This window comes from Pelodiscus sinensis, chromosome 7 (assembly GCF_049634645.1).
Source record: "Pelodiscus sinensis isolate JC-2024 chromosome 7, ASM4963464v1, whole genome shotgun sequence".
Lineage (NCBI taxonomy): Eukaryota > Metazoa > Chordata > Testudines > Trionychidae > Pelodiscus > Pelodiscus sinensis.
Window position 1 is genome coordinate 26363089 of NC_134717.1, and position 12845 is coordinate 26375933.

The 12845-nt window shown below is 40.8% G+C and overlaps 1 protein-coding gene across 6 annotated transcripts in view; it reads left to right on the top strand.

The window, feature by feature from the left end:
- LYPD6B (LY6/PLAUR domain containing 6B) overlaps positions 1-12845 on the top strand; it is a 129346-nt gene that overhangs the window by 38759 nt on the left and 77742 nt on the right. Inside the window, exon 3 of one of the 6 annotated variants that reach the window (XM_075933351.1) lies at positions 8942-9031. The exons of the other annotated variants lie outside the window; for them this stretch is intronic. The gene's annotated coding sequence lies outside the window, so the exon portion shown is untranslated. The remainder of the gene's footprint in view (positions 1-8941; positions 9032-12845) is intronic. 6 annotated transcript variants of the gene reach the window in all.

Sequence of the window (12845 nt, forward strand, 5' to 3'; positions counted from 1 at the left end):
TAGCTATAATCCCTGTCAAGTGGTAATTCTTGCCTAACAAAATCCTTTTGGTACAGTTGAATTAAAATTCATCAGTAAAGCTTGTTTTTTCTGTACCATGGATGCAGTTGTTAAACAACTTTTTCCAAACCTACTTTGGTACTGAGTTCAAGCATTAATCTTAATAAAATATTGTTGGCTTTTAATAGTATCTGATTTGGATTGGATGAAATTAACTACATTAAACCCTTTGTACTCATTTGGGGATTTTTCCAGCCACAAAGAGTGCCACACATTTTTTGATAAGCTGCTATAACTCTGGCCTAATTACAGTTCTGTTTTGGACACAGGTTGCCATCTTTTTGTCTCATGGAACAAAAAATATTCAGGTTTTTTTGTACCTCCATCCTAGTTACTCAGTAAATTTCAGGATTGGTGGCAGTTTTAGTGAGGTGGTAAATATATTTAAATCTCCCCTGAAATCTGGAGCTGATGTCATCAACTTTACAATAGAAATGGCTCACATAAAGAACATTGTTGTAACTCTTTCCCAGTCTAGATGCCTCTGCCATGAAAGGCTTAGTAATGACTTTAGAAGTAGGTTGTGCATGGATGCTCTTTCACATCCTGAATGTTGACAAACCACCCAAATCTCTCTCTCTTTGCTGGACATGTTGACCTGCCTTTGTAATGATCAGTGGTTCAGAAAACTTTCTGAATTTTTAACCTAAGTTTTAACATAAGAGGCTTTGGCTGCTTATGTGTTTCCTGCTGCATAATGGCTGATAATATATCTGATGTGCAAGGGTAGTTCCTGGAGGCGACACTTGTAATGGTATGCTAAATACTTAATAAAAAGCATATCAATCTTTTTCTTCACCTCAGAAATATGTGTCACCAACACCTATTAATGTGGTTTTTCTACATTTTGATCTTGTCACCATGCAACAATTCAAGAAAAAGTAAAGCTTAAGAGCATGACTTGGGGGCCTTGAGTAATTACTACCATGTCAAAATTACAAATTAATTTTACTTTCATGGTCTTTACAGTATTGCTTGCTTGCTTCTGTCTGGTTTTTTTTCTGTGTATGTATGTACATAAGTAAATATATGTGTATATCATCCAAAACAGTTTGGATCTGATTCTGGCTGATGATAAACATAGATAAACCTTCAGAAAACCAAGTTCAATTTTGAAATACAATTCATTTTTCTCTGAGGTCCATATTTTAGTTTAAATCTTCAGTAGAATTCCATACATTGGGAATGATATTTATAGAGTAGAGGCATTATACATTCCTAAGGAAATCTATTCAAACTTTAATTTGGATTAAATTAAACTGCTAACACAACTAATTTCTGTTGCCTTCTCTCTTGGCCTGACAATAGCTGCATATAACATGAGCATTTATAATTCTCTATATTGGATTTGGTTCCAGATTGTGTCTCAGGCCCTGGTTCTCATGAGGGACTTTTATCACCTTGACATCTGTTGGGAGACCAAAACAACAGTACACAGATAATCCAGGAAGTTTTTGGAGAACGTTGGAGACAACTTCCTGATACAAGTGCTGAAGGAACCAACCAGGGGCCATGTGCAGCTAGAGCTGCTGCTCACAAACAGGGAGGAATTAGTAGAGGAAGTAGACGGGGGTGGCAATCTGGGCAGCAGAGATCATGAGATGGTCAATTTTGGGATCCTAACCAAAGAGAAAAGAGAGTAGCAAAATACACACCTTGGATTCAGAAAAACAGACTTTGACTTACTCGGAGAACTGATGGGCAGGATCCCCTGAGTCTCTAAGGTGAAGGTAAAAGAAATCTAGGAAAGCTGGCAGTATTGAAAGCACAGGAACAAACCATTCTGATGTGCAGTAAGAAAAGCAAATATGGTAGGCGACTAGATTGGCTTACCAGGCTAATCCTTCGTGAGCTTAAACACAAAAAAGAAGTTTACAAGAAGTGGAAACTTGGACACATGTCTAGGGAAGGGTATAAATATACTGCTCGAGTATGCAGTAATTAGGAAGTATAATATATATAAATATAAGTATAATTAGGAAGGCCAAAGCACAACTGGAATTCCAGCTAGCAAGAGATGTGAAGAGTAACAAGAAAGGTTTCTACAGGCATGTTAGCAATAAGAGGGTAGTCAAGGAAGGTGTGGGACCCTTACTGAATGAGGAAGGTAAACTAATGACAGATGATGTGGGAAAAGCTGAAGTGCTCAATCCCTTTTTGCCTCAGTTTTCACAACCAGGTCAGTTCCCAGACTACTACACTAGGCATAGGCGTGCACAGCACATTTCATTAGGGTGTGCACCCAGGGAATTTTATTTTTTATTGACGAACATTTATTGAATATTCAATCAGAAAGGCCATGCTGCGAGTCAAGGTGGGCTTTCTATACATTTCTACATTTGGCGATTATTGCATAATACAACAATCCATACTTTAAAACTAAAAGAGCGTATCATGCGATTAAATTAAAACACAAAGCCACCTGTTTTTTGAGACATTAGGGGGTGCCTGGGCACACCTGGCACACCCTCTGCGCATGCCTATGACACTAGAGAACACAGTATGGGAAGGAGGTGGGCAGCACTCAGTGGAAAAAGAATAGTTTAAGGACTATTTAGAAAAGTTGACCATACACAGATCCATGGGGCCAGATCTAATGTATGTGAGGATGCTGAGGGAGTTGGCACACGTCATAGCAGAGTCACTGGCCATTATCTTTGAAAACTCATGGCGATCGGGGGAGGTCACAGACGATTGGAAAAAGGCAAATGTAGCTCCCATGTTTAAAACAGGTCAGGACAACCCAAAGAACTACAGACCAGTCAGCCTCACCTCAGTCTTCTCCCACCCCCCGAAATCATGGAGGGAATCCTAAAGGAATCCATTTTGAAGCACATGGAAGAGAAGAAAGTGATCAGGAACAGTCAACATGGATTTACCAAGTGCAAGTCATGCCTGATGAACCTGATTGCCTTCTGTCATAGGGTAACTGGCTCTGTGAACACAGGGAAGGCAATGGACATGATGTACCTGGAATTTAGCAAAGCTTTTGATACATCTCCCACAGTATTCTTGCCAGTGAGTTAAAGAAGCATGGATTGGATAAGTAGATTATAAGGTGGATAGAAAACTGGCTAGATTGTCAGGCTCAATGGGTAGTGATCAATGGCTCAATGTCTGGTTGTGTCCAGTATCAGGCTGAGTGCCCCAAATGGCTGGTTTTGTTCAACATCTTTATTAATGACCTGGATGAGGGGATGGATTTCACCCTCAGCAAGATCACAGATAACACTAAACTAGGGGGAGAGGTAGATATGTTGGAGGGTAGGGATAGGGTACAGAGTGACCTAGACAAATTAGAGGATTGGGTCAAAAGAAATCTGATGAGGTTCAACAAGGACAAGTGCAGAGTCCTGCACCTGGGACAGAAGAATCCCAAGCACTGCTACAGGCTGGGGACTGATTGGCTAAGTAGCAATTTGGCAGAAAAAGACCTGGTGATTTTAGTAGATGAGAAACTGGATATGAGTCAACAGTGTGCCCTTGTATCCAAGAGGGCTAATGGCATATTAGGGTGCATTAGGAGGAGCATTGCCAGCAGATCTAGAGAAGTGATTATTCGCCTTTATTCAGCACTGGTGAGGCCACATCTGGAGTATTGCATCCAATTCTGGGCCCCCATTACAGAAAGGATGTAGACACATTGGAGAAAGTCCAAAGGAGGGCAACAAAAATGATTAGGGGGCTAGAGCACATGACTTACAAGAAAAGGCTGAAGGATTTGGGCTTATTTAGTCTACAGAAGAGAAGAGCAAGGGAGGATTTGATAGTAGCCTTCAACTTCCAGAAGGGAGATTCCAAAGAGGATGGACAGTAGTGACAGATGAAAGAATGAGGAGCAATGGTCTCAAGTTGCAGTGAGAAAGATCTAGGTTGGATATCAGGAAAAACTATTTTACTAGGAAGTTGGTAAAGCACTGGAATGGGTTATCTAGGGAGGTGGTGGAATCTCCATCCCTAGAAGTTGTTAAGTCTCGGCTTGACAAAGCCCTGGATGGGATGATTTAGTTGGGGTTGGTCCTGCTTTGAGCAGGAGGTTGGACTCAATGGCCTCCTGAGGTCTCTTCCAGCCCTATGATTCTATGTAGTGCCACAGAAGCCTGAATAGTCTGCAAAATGTATATTTCAGAAAAAGCATCTGTTGACCAATTTGAAAGATACTTTGTGCAAAGAAAATGTTGTCCCATCAGAGTATGATTTGGAAATGATTGTAAGATCTCACTGAGCTGTAATGTCTTTTCTAGGAAAGAATAGTTTTGGTTCAATAAAGCACCAGTTGTTCATACTGTAAGAAAGTGCAATAGAAAAGTCCTGAATCCATGCTTTCCATGTACTTAGTACTATTTATAGTCAATTGCTTACATGACCTAGCAGGAATAAATGATGAAGCACTATAATGGCTCCAATTGTTTTTCTCCAGTGGAACTCCATGAATGGTAATTGGGTCTTTTCTCACAAGACCCTCACTTCTTAGGTCTCAGGGGGATCATATGATCACTGCTTCTCTTTGCTATCTACCATTGGGAGAGATAATGAGATGCCATGGACTTGACTGCCAGCACCATGTTAATGACATTCAGCTTGGTATTTCATTCTCTGCTTCTGTAACCACTGCTACTGCTAAAATGTCAGAATTGCTTTAAGACATTAGCTTTTGGGTGAAGAACAGCTATCTCAATGTGAATCAAGACAAGACTGAAGTTATGGCTCAGGTCCCTGTAAGCATATCAGACTTGTGCTCAAGTCTTTCCAGATCTCCTCCCAAAGCCAGTTTAAGACCTTGATTCTAATTTTTAAAGCAGTTAATGGATCAAACCCCAGTTGCATCAAAGACTAAGTTTTGATTTATGGACCAACCTTCTATAGGACAATGCATATTTCAAAGCCCAGGACAAAACATCTGAGATCTGGGATCAAAACATACTCTGTGGAGGACATCCAGCTATGGAGCAGTCTACCACAGGAGACCAAGCAAATCAAGAGTCTGATTATCTTTAGGTAACACTGGAAAAATTTCCTCTGTTAAAAGAAATTTCTACCCTTCAGAGATGCGCACAATTAAAATACTACTTTTATTCCCAAACCCTGCCAACTACCTCACCAAATCCCTCCCCAATCTCCCCCCCCCCAAAAAAAACAGCCTACCCACAAGCAAAGTTTCTCACAAGGCTCAACCCTTTAATACCCATGGGCTATGGAAAATATTTAGGGTTTTTTTTTTTTAAAGAAATCAATTGTAGTTATCGTTAAATAAACAAAACAAAATATTTCCAAAAAGTGAGTTTGACGGCCTTTTTTCCATTCATGGTTTTCAAGGAAGTTACAGGAGAAACATGAAGTTTGAGAGAAAACTATTAAGATATTTTATCCTTCGGTATATACTGGAATGAAACATTACTATTGGTTTCAAATATGAACATTTGGCACTTTTCTATAGTTTATGAGATTTCAGAATAATACTTTGTGTATTCACTCTGGACATAGGGCGGACAGTGTCATTGTAATCTTAGTTTTAGGGTACTGAGAATACAATTGATATTTTTCTCCATTGTCTGTTTGAACTTTAATATCTTGGGCTTATTCTAGAAAAAGAAATGTTTGTTGTAGCCTTAAAAGATGGTATCAAGACAATGGAAGAGTGCAAGACACCATTGCAGTGAGGTCAATGATGGTATATACCATTATATTTTGTGCTTGAAAAGCAAGAAAAATGAAACCCAAAATAAACAGAGTATAGCTCGCTCACGCATGCGCGCGCACACACACACATTGATGAAGTATCAGGAATAAAAGTGTTGTATGACCTGTGCCTTCCCACACACTGCATTCTTGAAAAGAGAAATTGCTTTATAAATGCAGAAGACCTAAAAAAGTCAGCCTTATTGACTGTCAGCAGGACCCAAATGAAGCTTTTGGGAATGATGAAAACTTAAGAAGCTCACTTTTATCACCACATGCAGGTTCATACAGGGGGCTGCTTAGAGGGTTAATCTGTAATGACAGACACAAACTGAGAGAGTGGTTGTACACCGTAGATCAGAAATCCAAAACCCTTCCACCTGTCTTGCCTTCTATTTTTTTTCACTCTTAACTTACAGATATTTCCTGAACATAGCAGCTGCCATATTGGCATGGACAAGGTCTATTTACTCCAATATCCTATTTCCACAAGTGGCCAGTAACAAATGCTTCAGTGGGGTTTTCTGACTTTTGGGGTTAATGCTTCTAATGGTGCTGTGCTGTACAATGAGACATTCTACAGTCTGTTACTCTAAATCATTAGGAATCTAGGCCTTAGAGCTTTCACTAAAATGTATATGGTGTTTTGGGCAGCCTCCAATACCATGTTTCATACAGACAACTGGATTCAGTGTGTCAGTGGCCACGGAGGGAAGGTAGCAAAAGGCCCCTGGGATCTGGAAGGTAGGGTTCTGCATTGCTGAACTAAATCTAGGGCTCTGAGGAGAGAGTACATAGCTTCATGGCCCAGATTCAGCACTGCAAGTACATATGTGGTTATGTTCCACTGCAGTCAGTGGAATGCTTAAATGGTTTTTTAAAATTGGAGTTTATTAAATGTATATACAGAGGGTCAGATTCTTCTCTTATTCACTTCATTGCGTATGTGCGATGACTACTGAAGTCAGTCTAGGTACTCTGAGTTTTCAGTTGTGTAATTGAGAACCAGAGACTTCAACCTTGAGAGCTATGTGATGTCTAGTTCAACAGTGAAACATGGTAGGTTACAGTGGAACAGAGTTGGAAGTTTAAACATTGTGTGAAGTGATTTTTGTTATAACTGAATTCACTGGGTTGACCTAGTATCCACACCAATCGTCTGGAGAAAGTAAGCTTTTTGCAGAAGAGTAGAGTCAGAGCCACAGATCCAGATAAATGATTTGTCCTAGGTCACACACAGTGACAGTGACAGACCTGGGAATAGACTCTAAGAGTTTTGGCTACCAGTGCCCTGCCCTAACCATGTGCCAGCACTGCATTCCCTGCTTTGGAGTTGTCCTTTTTTCAAAAGTAAAGGGGCTGCCTGTATCTTTTAAAATATTATTATATGTTTCAAGGAAGCTGATCAGCTTTTATGATGTAATATGATTAAATCTGTTGCAAGAATTATGCTCTGGACTAATGTATTGAATTATGCTCTGGAACAATGCACATTATGGAGTTTCTATAACTGGAGAACTTTTTGAATGCCTGAATTTAATCTGATGAATAAGAGTTGCTGTGTGGTTAAGTGTCATGTTATAGCTATCAATGACATAAGGGCAGTATTACACTGACACAATTTGCTTCAAGCCCTTGGGGGGAATGTCTTTCATTTGGAATGTTCTTTTAATCATGACACATGTTTTTCGTTTCTGGACTTTACACATTAACTTTGAACTTCAGAAGGATGGGAGAAGCATAGACTTTATTACATGGGTTTTGGCTCTCAGCCCACAGAAAAAAAAAAAAACTAGCACCACCTTCATTTCATTAAAAGCAAAAGTTTGAAAAATGTTAGGGTTATAACCATCAATCTGTTATCACAGTTTTCTTAAGGACATATGCAGTGCTCAAAAAATAAACTATAAGGAAGGAAAATTGCTGAATGAGATAGATCATCGTAGGAGATTTTTGACAAGCATTAAAGCTTTTTGTTTAAGTTTCTGTAATGGAATCAACAAAGCATCAGATGTGCAAACTATTTTGAAAAGGTTAAGCACTACTATATATTGCTAGATCTTGATTTAACTTTGGTAATGCACATACTTTACATATGATGATATTTTCCTACTTGAAGAACTGTCACTCATGAGATTTTATTTTTTAATATGTTGCTCATCCCTTTGAAATACAAAACTTCAGTTAGCCTCAGGATAATTTAAAATAGAAGGCTGCTTTCATAGTTTTCTAGGACACCGAATAGTCTAACTTTTAGTAAATTAACTGCAGTATCTCTCAGGGTGCATCTACACTGCACCTGGAGGTTGAAATAAGCTATGCAATTCGAGCTACACAAATGGCGTAGCTTAATTTCAAAATAGCTTATTTAGAAATAAATCACTATTCTGAAATATCCCTTATGCCTTGTAGAATGAGGTTTACAGGGACATCAGAATAGCAAGCCTGTTATATTTTGAAATAATGGGTGCACTTAAAAGACATGGAATAGCCATTTCTGGTATCCTGAAATAGCAGTGCAGTGTAGATGTAGCCTTAAATAATAGCTCCATAGCATTATGTCTAGATCAATGCATACCATTGTTCAAAAATCAAACTGATTAGATTGTCTCAAGAATGGGATAGAAAATCATACTGAAAATTAGAGCTGGTCAGAAAAATATTGACAAAAACAAAGTTAGAATAGAAATCAAATGTTGCGAACATTTCATTCTAAGCATACCACCTTGTTTTTAATCCTTTCATTGAAAATAATATAATAATATAACAATAATATAATCTTGTTATACGAATTGATAGTTCACTCTTTTCTGGAACCTGAGTCCCGACCCCTTCTTAAAATTAGATATGTAAAATAAACAAAATGTCCAGAGCTGAATGACAAGAATGACTAGAGCTGTGAAGAGACTTCTGCACGAGGAGAAATTGAGAAGATTAAGGTAGTTTAGTTAGGAAGAGAAATGATAGCAGAACACAAAATATGGTGGAGAAGAGATAAATCAGGTACTCCTGTTTACTTTTCCTCATAAAACAAAAATAAGGAACAGGAGAAAAACCTGAAAGCTGATATATTTAAAGATAAAAGGAATTTTTTTACACCATATATAATTAGTATGAAATTCCTTGCCATCATGTATCATAAGATCTAATGTAAATAATGAAATGATCCACACTGACAAGAATCCACAATTATTTCTTATAGGACAAAGTTATCAAGAATGAGAACCCGTATGTCTCAGGTTCCTTGTGGCCTTGGAACCTATGAACCTGCTGATCAATCAAATCACTAAGGGTACGTCTAGACTGCAGCGCTATTTTCAGATACTGGAGGTACCCTGAAATAGCTATTCCTCATCTTTTGAACCAGCCCAGTATTTCAAAACAGATTTTGAAATAATAGGCTCACTATTCCAACATCCCTGTAACCATCTTTCTATGAGGGTTAAGGGATATTTTGGAATAGTGGTTTATTTAGAAACTAGCTGGCGTTACCCGGCGTTGCTTGAGAAACTGGAGGAACAAAATGTAGAAAAATAGTAGTCCATTACCTTTTTTTGAATGGTAAAAAAGTTGCACTGATTTCTATAGGGATTAAAATATAGATCTGCGTCATCCTGGGGCGGGGGAGGGAGGTTACATGCGGGAGGGGTGCCCTAGCTTGCGCCCGGGGCTTCGAGTGCCTGAGCTGTTGTGCGCGTGGGGTTTGGGGCACTGCGTGGTGGCGTGGAGGGGGAGTAGGGGAAGAGGGTTGCTTATGTAACCTCGCGGGTGGGAGGGGGCGAGTCCCGGACGGCGTTGGGGGTGGCGGGCATGGGACCTAGGGTGGGTGGGGCGGCCCCTGCAGCGCAGTGCGGCAGGTTACTTTTGATTTTTACAGCTTGAGCTCGGGCCAGATTGGGTCCAAAAGTGCCTTAAAACTGTCTCCTGGATGAAAGGTTATCCCATGCAAAGTTTGATTGCAGTAGCTCTTATACTGTCCAAGTTATTAGCGCACAAACTTACAAACATTCTCCTTTATATATTAGACTATATGGAGTTACCCGGCATTGCTCGGTCCCGTTCCCCGCCAGCTGATTTGCTCCCCCCACCCTCCCACCAGCCCTGCTTCCTGCTGGCTGGTTCTCCTCCTCCCAATCTGTGTCGGCCGCCCCCCCCCGATCTCCCCCGACCAGCTCTGCTTCCCGCCAGCCGCCCCCCCGCTGCCCCCGGCCTTCCCCCCACCGACCAGCTCTGCTTCTCATTGGCTGCTTCTCCCCCGACCAGCCCCACTGCCTCTGCTTCCCGCCAGCCGCCCCTCCACTGATCTCCCCCGGCCAGCCCCGCTGTCCCTGACTCCTCCCCCCGCCAGCCCTGCTTCCTACCGGCCGCCCCTCCCCTGATCTTCCCTGGCCAACCCTTCTGCCCCCGACCCCCTCCCCCACCCCTGTACCAGCTCTGCTTCCTGCCGGCCTCCCCTCCCCGATCTACCTAGGGTGGGTAGGGCTGCCCCTGCAGCGCAGCAGGTTATTTATTATTTTTACAGGTTGAAAGCGGGCCTGATCGGGTCCAAAAGTACCTTAAAACCTTCTCGTGGAGGAAAGGTTATCCCATGGAAGGTTTGGTTGCAGTAGGTATTATAGTGTCCAAGTTATTAGAGCACAAATTTACAAACATTCTCCTTTATATATTAGATTAGATCGAAATAAGATACACAATTTGAGCTACGCAAATTGTGTATCTTATTTTGACCTGTGGGTGTAGTGTAGAGGCACCTTAACTGATATGGGCTAGGAAGAAACTCCCTTTATGGGCAAGGTATTTCACTGTGGTGTTTTTTGCGCCTCCGCTAAAGCATTTGGGTTTACCCCCTGTTGGAGACGAGGCTGGACTATATGAACTACTATCTTTTGTTTATAAAGCATTTGTGATAGTAGTAAGGTATCATGTATGCACAGACTGTTTATGGGTATGAGTTTGAGATCTTATTTCCTATGTAAATTTTTCTTCAGGACATGGCATTTTCTGTGTTCAGTTTTCATTGCATGTTCCTAATATCCGTTTTTCCCCCTCTGGAAGAAATCTCAATAGCTTTTTGTTGTTTTTCTTTGTAACTTGATTTCTGAATAATGTTTTGCATAGTCCATATGCTACCTACTGCAAAATTGTTGTGTCGATGAGAGGTGCCTCTTGTTACCAGTTCTTTATGACCTTTACAGGCCTCATACAAGGCCAACTTTGCAAGTATTTTTATGCATGCCATGTTATTTGCAAATCTACACTTTCTCACTGCCTGAAGCTTAAAATGTTTATTATGAATTGGAGGGAGTAAAACAGATGATTATAATATTTTTTAATGTGTAAAGTTAAAATTCTATGTGGTCTCCCTAAGCATAGTTATCCCTTCCCTGGATGTGGGAGATGAGGTTGATGTGAAAGATGCATACTTTCATATATACTTTTGACCAGTACCCAGATGTTTCCTGAGTTTCGTAGGGAACCACAGCCATTATCAGTTCATAGTACTCCCATTAAGTCTGTCCACACCCCCACCGTATAAGGACAAAGTGTAACTCTGACCCCACCCAGCTTTTCTACCCAAGGTGGCAGTTCAGTTTCACAATGGTCAAGACATTTTCTTACCAGTCTTTTATCCCAAACCACATGCAAGTGCACAAGAGCAGAGGCTACATGGTCTAGTTGTCCGGAGAGTGCTAGCATTTTACACTGAGCACACAAAACCTTTTAGGAAATCGAACCAACAGTCGTAGTGATGGCAGACCAGATAAAAGAGCTCCCAGTCTAGTCACAGTGCATCTTGTCCTGGAATACAGACTATGAGCTGGCCAAGCTACTGGCCTTGGCAATCACAGCTCACTCTACAAGAGCCCAAGCCTTGTTAACTGCCTTTCTGGCCCTTCAAGAAATCTGCAGAGCAGCAACCTGGTCTTCAGTGCACACGTTTACCACTCATTACACCGTCACCCAGCATGCCAGAGACAATGCAGCTTTTGGCGGAGCGGTTCTCCAGTCAAATATTCCTTACCTCTGACCCTACCTCTGGGAGAGAGCTTGGGAGTCACCTGTTGGAATCGGCGTGAGCAAGCACTCGAAGAAGAAATGACGGTTCCTCACCTTCATGTCACGGTTGTTCTTCAAGATGGGTTGTTCACGTTGATGCCAATAACTAGGCCTTTCTTCCTCTCCTATTCGAGTAGCTGGCAAGAAGGAACGGAAAGGGAGTCAGGTTGGCAATGTCCTACATTGAGCACCATGAAGGTGCCACTCCAGAGAGCTCCCTGATGTAGGTTGCTAAGGGAAAAAGTTTCCAGTGACTGTGCATATGGTGTGTGCACACCTGATTGGAATAGATGTCAACAATATATCTCGAGGTGAGTAACCATCTTTCCTGTTGATCTTTACGAATAATAGAGAATCTGTTTAAGATGTACATAAAATTAGCGGTTTTTGCCTTTGTGTCTTTTAACAAAATGTCCCTTTTATCTTGAATTCTCATTACCTATTTTTTATTTCCTAAAAGCTATTTGAAAATGTGCAAGGATGGATTTGATTTTAAATCAGTGGCTAGTAAGACAGTGTATTTTAACTGAGAGGGATGTTCTGTACTTGGAACAGATTATGGGGGTTAGGTAAGATGAGAGGGTAAGTATATTTGAGGCTCCTTAAAAGCAAGGTATGTGACCTACAGGTGTAGAATGTACACTATTGAACTTGGCCTTACCCCCTCCCCCCTTAAATTAGTCCTATGGCTTTCTTTAGCTAGTTGAGAAAATTGCAAATGACTCCTTGGCAGTTAGAAGTTTAGAAAGACACTGATTCCTAGTGGGTTTCAAGACAGACTCCTGTTGTTTATAATTAAAATCTACCAAGAACTTATCAGATGTTGTGTGTAATGAAGCTCTTTCATTTAGGTAAGCTCCAGGACTATAGGAGAACTGATAGTAATTATTGATCTTCATTTAATAGTAATCACTCTGAAGGATAAAAGCCTATTTTGTTTCCAACTCTCTTCACGTGATTTTGTTCCAGAACAAAAGAATAATTGTGAACGGTTGCTCAGGCGTGTTTGGGATACTTGTTAAATGGGCTGTAGCTACTTGCAGCATTAG